Source organism: Pelodiscus sinensis, chromosome 15 (genome assembly GCF_052426305.1).
Source record: "Pelodiscus sinensis isolate ZL-2025 chromosome 15, ASM5242630v1, whole genome shotgun sequence".
NCBI lineage: Eukaryota > Metazoa > Chordata > Testudines > Trionychidae > Pelodiscus > Pelodiscus sinensis.
In genome coordinates, this window is record NC_143066.1 from 19,837,606 (window position 1) to 19,850,487 (window position 12,882).

Sequence of the window (12,882 nt, forward strand, 5' to 3'; positions counted from 1 at the left end):
GATGGCTAGCCATCAACTCATGCTCAAAATGGTTAAAACAGTTTTTAATCTTTCCCAACACCCCCCCCCCCCCCCTCCCCCGGACCACTTTCTTGATGCTTGTGGATTACCTCATCACTGTGTGTCAGACCAGCAAAATGGGTATCATCTTTGATTCTGAATTGTTTTAAAGCTCTAACATCTAAACTATATCTAAATCTTGCTGATATTTTTCTGCATAACATATCTTAAGATACAGCCTTTCCTGTCTATGCATGCATCTAAAACTATCATCCAAGCTTTCATGTCTTGATTACTACAACTTTTTTCCTCTGGCCCTGAAATGTAATCTTGACCTAATATTCGTTCAGAATGCTACTGCAAAAATCATTCTCCTGGCACTTTGAATATCTCTTCTGTCTCTCCATTGTTAAACAAGCTATTTCTATCTTTTCAAGGTCCTTCATACTAATAAGGCCAGGGTGGGGTGGGGCTGGGCTGGGAGTTCGATTAGTTATCATAAAATGGGAAGTGAAGGATGTCAGCAGGGATGGTTATATTATATAATGACCACAGGGGGGCAGCAAGGGGCCAGAGATAGGGGCCATGCTGTTATAATCCCATTGTTCCAGCAGAGGGCAGGGGCGAAGAAAGGAACAGCTATCACTATATATTTGAAAGCCTCAGGGGGTAGCCGAGTCATCTGCCGGTCATCTGAAGAAGTGGGCTGTGGCCATGAAAGCTCCTGATACCATCTTCATGTTTTGTTAGTCTATGAAGTGCTACCAGACCATTTGTTGTTTTTTACTATATATTTGAGTTTGTGTCCTGTCTGTCTGTTCCCCAGCTGTGCCCGCTGCAGCAGTCATAGATAGGTGCTTCTCTCCTGGCCCGAGCTACTGCAAGAGGGCCAGTGTAGACAGCTAAAAACTGTTTTGTGCAAAAAAGCCCCGATGGCGAAAATGGCGATCGGGGCTTTCTTGCGCAAAACCGCGTCTAGATTGGCACGGACGCTTTTCTGCAAAAAGTGCTTATTAGAAAAGCGCCAGTCTAGACGGGATCTTGCGGAAAATAAGCCCTTTTCCGCAAGATCCCTTATTCCTACTTTTAAGTAGGAATAAGGGATCTTGCGGAAAAGGGCTTATTTTCCGCAAGATCCCGTCTAGACTGGCGCTTTTCTCCGGCAAAACCCCGAGCCGGACCAAAGCGGCAGCCATGTTCATGCAAATGCCGCGGGGGATATTTAAATCCCCCGCGGAATTTGCAATTCCGAAGTGTCTCATTAGCATCCCTTTTACGGAAAAGGGTGCCAGTGTAGACACAGCCCATTTGTATATGTGAGGATTAGTTACTAAGAACAACATAATGGGAGCCAGTGCCTGGGAAATACAGCCAGGCTGAATGGAAAGCACAATGAAAAAGCCATATCCCAAAATAAGTCAATACATTGCCCTGCTTCCCGCCGGCTACTCCCTCGATCTCCTCTGGCCAGCCCCGCTGCCCTCCACCCTCCCCCACACCAGCCCTGCTTTCCACCAGTTGCCCCGCTGCTCTTGACCCCACCCCACCAGTCCTGCTTCCCGTCCCCGTCCCCCCCACCTCTTTCTGGCCAGTCCTGTCCCAGATGGTCCCTTCCCGCCCCACACCGCCTGCATCAAATGTGTCTAGTATTTTTTCTGAAGCTACCTGATAACCCTATGCTGATTTGAATTTTCCTTTATTATTGTGGATATGGAGCTCCTTAAATTATGATTGTTTAGAATAAAAAACCAGAGGAGGAGGGTTAATTAAATTTAATTACCATAAATTCATTCATAATTAATAATCACCCTTGTTTAGTATGTGACGGTCCGCGCGCGTCGTCCGTACCAGCGTGACTATGCCCCCGTAGCTTTCTCCCCGAAATGCTCCCTTTTATCTATTCCAGCCCTTCTTGGGGGAAGGGCGGAGAAGGGGGGCCTGGGCCCACCCCCTCTCACGGGCCCCAGCCTAGGGCCCTAAGGACTCGGATCCCACTAGATCCGGTCCGGCTGGCGGGGTTTAAAACCATAACTCGCCAGCACACCAGCCAACTCCGGGCTCCGTCCTGGGCCACTTCCTTCCTCGCCCCTCTTGGCGTGGTCCCCCCGTCTACCGTGGGGGGGGTCGTGTCTCTTACTATATGCTGTGGTCCTGGTGAGCAGGCGCCTGCCGCTCCTTGCTCCTGCTGCTCCCCCCCCCGCTCCGGTGCCGGCGCCTTTTTATATTCGCCCCAGGTCGGCGACCCTGGCCGCGCCCCGGAAGCCCCGCCTCTGGCGTTGGCCCGGCCCCGCGTTGCCGCGGCAACCACCCTGGCGTCCCAGCCGCTTCTTGCGGGCGCCGAGCATGGCGTCATCGGCCGGCGCCCACTGTGCAGCAGCTGAACAGCCGGGACACCACCGGCTTTCCTGCAGCCGCTGGCTAAGCAGGGCTTGCCGGGGTTGCTCCCCCGTGTCGGGCAGGCGCGTCCTGTCACACCCCCCTCCCCTTTTAACTTACTTCCTTCTTCCCCTTGTTCGTTCTCATACTGCCGGGAGAAGAAGTCCGCGTTTTGATGTTGCGAGCTGGGTCGGTGTGCCACCTCGAAAGCGTAGGGCTGCAGGGCCAGATACCATCGCATCACTCGGGCATTAGAGTCCTTCATGGTCTGTAGCCAACGCAGGGGGGCGTGGTCGGTGATTACGCGGAACTGGTCTCCTAGGAGATAATACCTTAACATATCTAGCGCCTCCTTCTCGATGGTCGAATATTGGCGTTCGCGGGGAAACAATTTCCGGCTGATGTAAACGACTGGGTGCTCTTCTTCTCCGTCCCCCTGGGACAGGACTGCTCCGATCCCTGTCTCCGAGGCATCTGTTTCGACAGTAAAAGTATGGTTAAAATCGGGTTGGGCTAACACGGGAGCCTGGCTAAGACTCTTCTTCAACCCCTGGAACGATCTTTCGCATTCTGGCATCCAACACACTTTTTGGGGCATCGTGGCTTGGGTTAGGTCCATTAGAGGTGCAGCTATAGTTGCAAAGTTTGGTATAAATCGGCGGTAATACCCCGCCAGTCCCAGAAACTGGCGCACCTGTTTTTTGGTTGTCAGTGTACGATGGTTCCGAAGGGCCTCTACTTTTTCCACCAGTGGGCGTAATCGCCCCCAGCCCACGATGTAACCCAAGTATGCTACCTCCTTCTCCCCAAACCGACACTTTCGGGGGTTCGCGGTAAGCCCGGCCTCTCTAAGGGCTCGGAGGACGGCTTCTATGTGCTGTAAGTGTTCTTCCCAGGTTTGGTTGTACACGACTATATCATCAATATAGGCGGCCGCCCACCGGCCTTGTTCCCTTAGTACCCGATCCATGAGGCGTTGAAATGTGGCAGCGGCCCCGTGGAGGCCAAATGGCATCCGGGTAAAGTGGTACAAACCAAAAGGGGTCGAAAAGGCCGTTTTCTCCTGGGAGGTCGGTGAGAGGGGGATCTGCCAATACCCGTGGGTCAGATCGAGGGTAGATTGATACCGGGCTCCCCCCAGCCGGTCTAACAGCTCGTCCACCTGTGGCATGGGGTAGGCATCGAACCGCGAAAGAGCGTTAACCTTGCGGAAGTCAATGCAAAAACGCGTAGACCCGTCTGGCTTCGGGACGAGCACTATAGGGCTGCGCCATTCACTGAAGGACTCCTCCACCACCCCCCATTGGAGCATTTTCTGTAATTCTTCCCGTACTGTCTCCCACATCCGCTGGGGCACGGGACGTACCTGGTCGCGTATTTTCTTCTGGGGCTCCGTTTCAACGTGGTGGTGGATAAGGGCCGTCCGCCCCGGTTTTTCTGTTAAGACGTCCGTGAAGGTATGGAGTAGCGTCTTGAGGCCCTCTCTTTGGCTTTCAGTGAGCTCGTCTCCTATTTGGAAGCCATGGGGGGGGGGGTTCGGGCCCCTCCCCTGGGCCCAATTCCGGGTCGGGGGGTATGGGGCTAACTAGGAGGGCCTCCCATTGTTTCCAGGAGGAAGTCTCCGTCAAAGAGTTCTAACGCCTGGCCCCCCCCCGGTCCCCGTGTCCGGGTCACCGTCTCGTTGAAGCCCCAGCATGCTTTCTGCCCCTCCGGAGGTCTCCTCTTCCCCCCACGTATTCAGCGCCTTCTGGAAGCCCGCCCAGTCTCACCCCAGTAGGACCGGGTACATGAGTTTGGGGGCGACTACAACATAGCACCAATCTTGTCCGGTTGCGTCCGTAATCTGTACCCAGGTCGTGGTGTACTGGTGCATGACCCCATGGACACACTGTACCCAAACTGGCGGACCACGGGGACCCTCCCCCGGCACCAGCTCTGCCCGTATAATTGTCTGACTACACCCCAAGTCAACCAGGGCCACCACGGTTCTGTCCCCTATTTTTACCGTCCTCAGGATCTTACCTTCTTCGTCACTCTGGGTCGTCCCTACTCCCGTTAGCTCTTGTGCGTTAGAGCAATCCATATAGGGGCAGTCTTTGATGAAGTGGCCCTCTTGACCACAGCAAAAACAGGCCCCTCGGGTAGATACCCCCCTGTTATCTTCCGGCAGGGAGCTCCCTTGCCGCCCATGTGGGCCCTGGGGTGTTTCCCATGGGGCGCCTGACCAGGTCGGTGGCGGTGGCTTGCGCCTCGGTTCCTTTTCGGGCCTCTCCTTCGCCAGGAACCCCTTTCCTGGGTCCATATGTGGATGTGGGGGGGGGTTTCTTCCCCGCTCTCGCCCGTCTCCCCGCTCAGCGGTCTCGTAGTCGCTCATTAATTCCACGGCTTCACTAAGGGTGGAGGAGTGGTGACGTCGGACCCAGCGTTGGCCACCTGCCGGCAGGATATTAATGAACTGTTCGAGGACAATCCGCTCTGCCACTTGAGGCCCCGTGCGCTGCTCAGGCTCTAGCCAGCGCCAGGCGGCTTCCTTCAGCCTTTGTGCAATGACTCTCGGGCGAGTCTCGGGACTGTAGGGCTCTCCCCGGAACTTCTGTCTATAGGTCTCTGGGGTAATTCCCATGTGGTCGAGTATGGCCTCTTTTAGTTTGTAATAGTCAAGGACCTCTCAGTCGCTTAAGCTCCGGTAAGCTCTCTGGGCCTCGCCTGTCAAATATGGGGCCAATAGTGTGGCCCAATGGGTTTCCGGCCACCGTCGCCACCCGTTCAAACGTGGCTAGATACGCCTCTGGATCATCTGCGGGTCCCATCTTGGTTAAATGGATGGGGAGTCAAGGCATTTCTCCGTCCTCCAACGACTCCTCCTCCCCTGGTCCGCTCAGGCTTACGGGCGGTAGTACCACGGGCGGGTAATGACGTATCCATTGCTCTTGCTGCGCTTTCATCTGTTCAGTAACTTCCTTGATTAGTTGTTTCTGTTGTTCTTGCTGCTGTATTAATGCCGTCTGTTGCTGTTGGTTCTGCCGCTGACTCTCCTTCACCCACTCCATAAACTGAGCGGGATCCTTCTTGGGGTGTCGTGTTGGGGTTCAAGCCTCCTGGGCGAAAATCCCTCCTTCCAACAACACCAGCAAAAAAAACAAACCTCCACGGTTAATTCACCTTGGTCCTTCCCCCCTCCTCTTTTCTGGTTTTTTTTTTCCCCATCCTACCCTACACGTGTCCAGCCCCTTACATCAGGGACGGGATCAGTTCATTGCCCACATTCTCCACCATCTTGTGACGCTCCACGCGCGTCATCCATACCGGCGTGACTACGCCCCAGTAGTTTTCTCCCCGAAATGCTCCCTTTTATCGATTCCAGCCCTTCTGGGGAGAAGGGGGGCCTGGGCTCACCCCCTCTCACGGGCCCCAGCCCAGGGCCCTAAGGACTCGGATCCCACTAGATCCGGTCCGGCTGGCGGGGTTTAAAACCGTAACTTGCCAGCGCACCAGCCAACTCCGGGCTCCGCCCTGGGCCACTTCCTTCCTCACCCCTCTCGGCGTGGTCCCCCCATCCACCGCGGGGGGGGGGGGTCGCGTCTCTTACTATGTGCTGGGGTCCTGGCGAGCGGGCGCCTGCCGCTCCTTGCTCCTGCTGCTCCCCCCCTCTAGTCCGGTGCCGGCGCCTTTTTATATTCGCGCCAGGTCGGCGACCCTGGCCGCGCCCCGGAAGCCCCGCCTCCGGCATCGGCCCGGCCCCGCGTTGCCGCGGCAACCACCCTGGCATCCCAGCCGCTTCTTGCGGGCGCCGAGCATGACGTCATCGGCCAGCGCCCACTGTGCAGCGGCTGAACAGCCAGGACACCGCTGGCTTTCCTGCAGCCGCCGGCTAAGCAGGGCTTGCCGGGGTTGCTCCCCCGTGTCGGGTGGGCGCGTCCTGTCACAAGTAGCAACAACCAAACAGTAAGGCTACGTCTAGACTGGCATGATTTTCCGCAAATACTTTTAACGGAAAAGTTTTCTGTTAAATGCATTTGCAGACAAGAGTGTCTAGATTGGCAGGATGCTTTTCCGCAAAAGCACTTTTTGCAGAAAAGCGCCCGTGCCAATCTAGACGCGCTTTTGCGCAAAAAAGCCCTGATCGCCATTTTCGCCATCGGGGCTTTTTTGCGCAAAACAAATCTGAGCTGTCTAAACTGGCCCTTTTGCGCAAAAGCTTTTGCACAAAAGGACTTTTGCCCGAATGAGAGCAGCATAGTATTTCCACAGGAAGCACTGATTTCTTACATGAGATCGTCAGTGTTCTTGCGGAAATTCAAACGGCCAGTGTAGACAGCTGGCAAGTTTTTCCGCAAAAGCAGTTGCTTTTGCGGAAAAACTTGCCAGTCTAGACACCGCCTAAAAGTTGTTGAGAGTGGTGGTTTTACTGACACACAGCTTCTTGACAAAGTGTATTTGCCCCCAAGGACAGTGTTGGATGATTTAGGGAGTTTAATTCCTTTTTGTTTATTTGGCAGTTTATCAATAAAAACAGTTTTTAACAGCAATGTTTTCTTGCCTGCTCTGAAGACCTAGGCAAACCTGTCACTCTGCTAATCTCCAAAGGGAGGAATAGAAAAAACCTTAAAGTTTCTTAGCTGTGCCTATTGGTGACACATCCAGCAAAAAGAAACCTGTAGATTCTCTCAAATGGGAACACTTGGTATCAAGTTACCAACTCCAGGAGAGCAACTCTAATGATCAAGCCATATCTTCTCTGCTGTATGTAACTGCTGATGAAACAGATAGGAGGGTTTTCTGTACACTCTATTCATGGTGAGTTAAATAGGAAACAGCTCCCCAAGAGCAGACTCCTCACTCTGAAAGGCACATCACTGGGCATTAATGTGTCTTAAATCTCAACAGCTACTGCACAATGGTCATATCTGTGCTGATCTAAGAAAATTTCTTGAATAAATATCTCGAGAGAGACTGTAAAATAAATCAGGTATGTTCAATTTGAAAGTACATTTTCTTCCCCTTAATGGTTGTTTACTTTAAAGGGTGTTTTGCAAAAAGCCTGTTAAACTTTATTTTTTATATCCCATTTGGTAGTTGGAGTCTCTTTTAGTCTTACATCTTCCTTAACCAGCTTGTGTCTCTTTGTCTTAATTCTTAGCAACAAGTAAACTGGTATTAATATCAGAAGACTATATTACTAGTGAAGATTGGACTAAATTTCAAGTTATTTTTGCCATTAGTTTGAAAGTTACATTTTTGCACAATGCAACACTTATTTTAGCAAGGTGTGTTTTTTTCTTGTTAGTGCTTATTTTTCTTTTTGGCAGTAAAAGTGTTACATCTATTTCCTAAATATCTATGTGTAGACCGGAAGTATCTCTTAAACATAATGTCAAAATGCCCTAAAGCCTTCAGATAGTATGCTTCTGCTAAATTTAAATATCGCAAGGTCTCTTTTTATAAATGTATCTATTTATTTAGGTAAAATGCTGCAAAAAGACTTGATAGAGACATTAACACTAACTATGACTATTCTAAATATGAATTTAAAATACTTGGAGCATATATGATTCTTGTGTGAGAAAGAATAGATGTTTTTTAAATGCCTCCCCACTGTTCCTATGTTGCCAATTAATAAAATAAAACTTGTTTGATGTTAAGTAAATAGCAGACACTGTAAGATTGTTAATTTTATTAAGACTTAAACTAGTTCCAAATCCATCCATTGTACTGAGATTTATCACTTATTTGACAGCTTTATTGTAAACTGATGCTATCAAAATGTAATTTCTCTCTCAGCTAGCATACACTTCAGTCTTTTTAAATGGAATTGATTTTACATTGACAATAATGTCTACTATCCTTGTACAAGTCTTTTAATCTCTCTCCCTCAGAATTTCCATATCTGTTTATTAGGGCTGTCAATTGACTTGTGTTAATGCCTGCAATTAATGCAGGACAGGATTAACATGTTAATTTTTTTAATGCATTAATTGTAGGCGTTAATGCTGCACTGCCCCTTTGAACTGCCGCTCTGGCGCTTCAAGGGGGCTTTGCAATAGCAAAGCCAGGGATCAGCTGGAGTGCCCAGTTGACCCCAGGCTCCTAATACGCTGTCCCTTGGAAATGCTGCATGGAGCCTGGGATCAGCTGCTGTGGCATTTCAAAGGGGAGGTGCACGTGATTAATTGCACGATTAATCATGATTAATTTTTTTAATTGCTTGACAGCCCTACTGTTTATATACAAGTAATAGCTATCAACCCCTCAGCATTAAAACATTAAAACATTGCAAAATTTAGCAATGAGTCAAAAGACCATTACAAAATTATGAGATTTTCATCAACAGTGAAACAATTTTACAATGTATGTACTAATTTACTCTCCTTGTTGCACCATTGAAGTAAAATGTCCTCTATCATTAAAAAAAACTCTTTAAAAACCCACTCCATTTATGTTGTCAATTTTAACAAGAGCGTAAAATCCCTATAACTCAGATTCATAAGGCTGTGTTACTTGTTAAAGCTATCTAATGGAAATCACCTGGCACATTTATATATTGATTTAAAGTACAGTATACTATTTTTTAAATATTGTGACCACATGCAACTTATTTAATCTTGCTGCAGCTTCATTTCCCTGTGAATAAAATAAGGAGTACACTTAAATTTCATACAGCACTTTGTGATTACCAAGAATTATTAAAACAAACCACACACTGGCTTTTGGATTTGTTATTCTGCAAGCAATGCTGAAAGAATTCAAAATGCAACAGATATGGGGTGACATCCTCCTCCCACTAATGCCATTGGGAACGCTGACATGGAATTAAATGGAGTTAGAATTCACCTCTGATCTGTAGTGAGATCATAGAAGATACTTGGCAGAATCTGAGTTAATAGTTCTTTCTACCGTTACAAGGAGTCACAAAGATCTAGAGCCAGGGTTAGGGATACATCTCTTTGAAGAACTTCAAGTACTTGTGAAGTAATCAACTTTGGCAAAAGAAACAGAATCATGATACTGAATCCTCACAGATATTATAAGTAATCTTTCATTTGTTTGTATTATAGTAGCATTTAGGACCTAACAGTATCAGTGCCCATTGGACTACTAGGGGATTAAAATGATACTTATCTTCAAAATGTTATACTCTGTATAATATCTCAAACCAGTTTAATCTTTTACAATGCATTGTAGTTCAATAAACATTTTCTGAATCATAGAAACATTAGTACAACTTCAGTAGTGCAGCATTATGAAGAATACTTATCTCTTACTGTAAAAGGGCATCTCGCTTTCCTATAGTTTTTCATAATGGTTAATGAACTGTTAAGCGTGCAAAACTGATGAGATGATAGCATTTTATATTGTTTCCAAAAGTGTATTATTTACCCTTCTGTCAATTAAGTGTACAGACCCATATTTTTCCATAGCAACCTACAGACACCATTGTATACCTGTGTGCACCTGGAAGGCCAGAACACAAATATACTGATTAGCTCTTAGAGGGCTTTTGTATTACCTAGGGAAGATAAAGCAAAAATTTAATTTAGTCCTATCAAATAAAAAAAATCTGAAAGTAAATATAACTTGTCAACTGTTTTCATAGTAAATACTTGGCTCTTAAGGCTCTGAGGGGTGTGTTTTGGTGCCCATGGTCAGAAATGTCATGGAGACAAATCAGCCTCATTGGAAAAATTGAATAAAATGACAGAATTGATGTATTTCACATCAGTTCCTGTAGCATCTGTTGTGGCACTGAATAAAATCTAGTCTCACCCAATTTGGCTTTTCAGCCTGTAAATTGGCTAGAGCAAAATGGGTGCAGTTTTTCTTGCATACTGTCCTAAGTACTCCTCTTGATATCAATAGAGATGTAGCCGTGTTAGTCTGGTCTAGCTGAAACAAAAAACAGGACTACGTAGCACTTTAAAGACTAACAAGATGGTTTATTAGGTGATGAGCTTTTGTGGGCCACACTCACTTCCTCAGATCAAATTGTGGAAGAAAATTGGCACAACCATATATACCAAAGGATACAATCAAAAAAATAAACACATATGAAAAGGACAAATCAAATTTCAGAACAGAAGGGGGATGAGCGGGGGAAGGGGAGAGAGGTAAATGTCTGTGAGCTAATGATATTAGAGGTGATAATTGGGGAAGCTTTGTAATGGGTAAGGTAATTAGCATCCTTGTTAAGACCTAGGTGTAAAGTGTCAAATTTAAGCATGAATGACAGTTCAGATGATTCTCTTTCAAGTCTGCTGTTAAATGGTCTTTGAAGCAGGATGCAGGTAATCAGGTTGTTGAGACAATGCCTTTATGGTTGAAATGGCAAGAAACTGCCCCTGTATCCTTGTATCCTTTGGTATATATGGTCGTGCCAATTTTCTTCCACAATTTGATCTGAGGAAGTGGGTCTGGCCCACGAAAGCTCATCACCTAATAAACCATCTTGTTAGTCTTGTTAGTCTTTAAAGTGCTACATAGTCCTGTTTTTTGTTTCACCTACTGATATCAGTTTGTCTTCCTAAATTTAGGTTGTTCTCAACAGTCTTTTTTATCCCAATGGAATGGAGACCATGGAATGTATTGAGATAATCTGGTGATGATCATTAAAGGGCATATACGCCATTCAAAAATGTGGATAATACGTGGCACAATTTGACTGTTTCCTCTCTCTATTCAGATCCTTTTTATGAAGGGGATTGGAGGAGATTAGTGTATGTCATTCTCACCATAATAGGGGTTAAAATATTTTTTAAAGAGGAAAATGTGACTCTACAACCAAATCAATAGTTGTTGCACATGAAGCAACTTTAAAGTTCAAAAATGCAACAAAATCTCTGGGGCTGGGTGGACCCACTTAAAACTGAAAGCCAAGTTGTGACTTAAGCACAGACAGTTTTATTGTAGATCCTTAACTGGAATTCTGCTATTGTTGCTTTTGAAACAGAATCGTCCTATTTGCAACTTTTTTTAGGTGATTCAGCTCTTTTTCAGAAAAACATCCTGTGATATAATGTCTATAATAAAATCACTCCCCAATGAAGAAGTGGTTTTAGCTGCTGCTGATTCTCCAGCTTCAGTGAGAATAACAACAAGTGAACCCACTATTCTGGTCAGAGATGAAAATCCATGGACTTATTATAACAAGCCTATTACACTCATTGCCACTGGAGGACTGGTCTTTTTTGGTGGTATCATCATCACTGCTTTGTATTTTAAATTTGTAAGTGTCCCATATGCACTTGGGCCTGTTTGTCTTTCCATTGGACTGATGTTTCTCATCACAGGAATTGTGTGGGTGCCAATCATTAAACAGACAATCAGATATAATGAGCCTCTGAGAAGAAAACATCCAAGAAAATCCAAAGCTGCATGCAGTTCCAGTGTATGAATTGGTGTCAACTTCATGTATTTGTACCTTTTATGCTAACTAACACGCCTAAAGTGACCTAAAAGACATGTAAAAATCATCTCAATTTTATTTGCATTTAATGTATTAAGCTTCTGCCACTATATTAAAAAAAGTTTCTGTTCTTGAGTCAGCTAATGTGATAAATATGTGTAACCCTTCTGCCAGGTCGTAAGGACAGCAGCCAGGGCTGGGTTCAATATCTAGGGGTCCTTTTTCATCCATCTCACACAGAAATGGCTCGAGCCCCCACCCAGTAGCCTGGGAAATTCACACACTCTTGGGCGCCTCTGAGAAGCAATGCTTCACCACTCATAAGCACAGAGTCTGAGTGTAGAAAAGAAACTTCTAATGAAATAGGGAGAGAAGTTACATGGCATTAGCTCAGAAAAATACCACAAACATAGTTCCTAACCCCTCATGAGTAACCGTCCCAGCTCAAATGGATTGAGCAATGTCCTTTGCCCCTCAGGCTCACTAGTCCAACAATGTAAGGGTACCATTCATTTACCCAAACTTTCTCCGTACCCCACGTCAAACACCCCACTTACAGCTCTGTCCAGTCAGTGCGGACCCTGACACATCACCCTAATGACTCCACTCATTAAGCCTGAGGCCACGCCACCTTTGTGCTGCTCCTGTGGTGTGCTGGTACCGTCTGCCACTGTTCCTACCGGCCACCCATTCCTGCCAGCCGCTCTGCTGGCCGCCTGCTGGCCGTTCTTGCCAGCTGCTCCGCTGGCCGCCTGCCACTCTGCTGGCCGCCTGCCGCTGCTCCTGCCATCCGCTCACCGGTCATTTCTGGCCAGCCATTCCACTGGCTGCCTGCTGTCGCTCCTGCCAGCTGCTCCACTGGCCAGCTGCCTACCAGTCGCTCCCACCAGCAATCTTGCTGGCTACAATGGGTCTGGCTCTAAGCCAAACCAGTGATTTCAACTCTTTAGCCACCACCTAGGCTGGCAAAAGAGTCCAGCTTCCACTGAACTAGCAAAAAGACTCTTGATGGAGTCTGCTTTAGGTCTATCCTTAAAATAAGGGAGAAAACAGCAGGTTGAACCAGTCTTACAGCTCACGCCTGGCAGGTATGAAGCAGGCTGGCT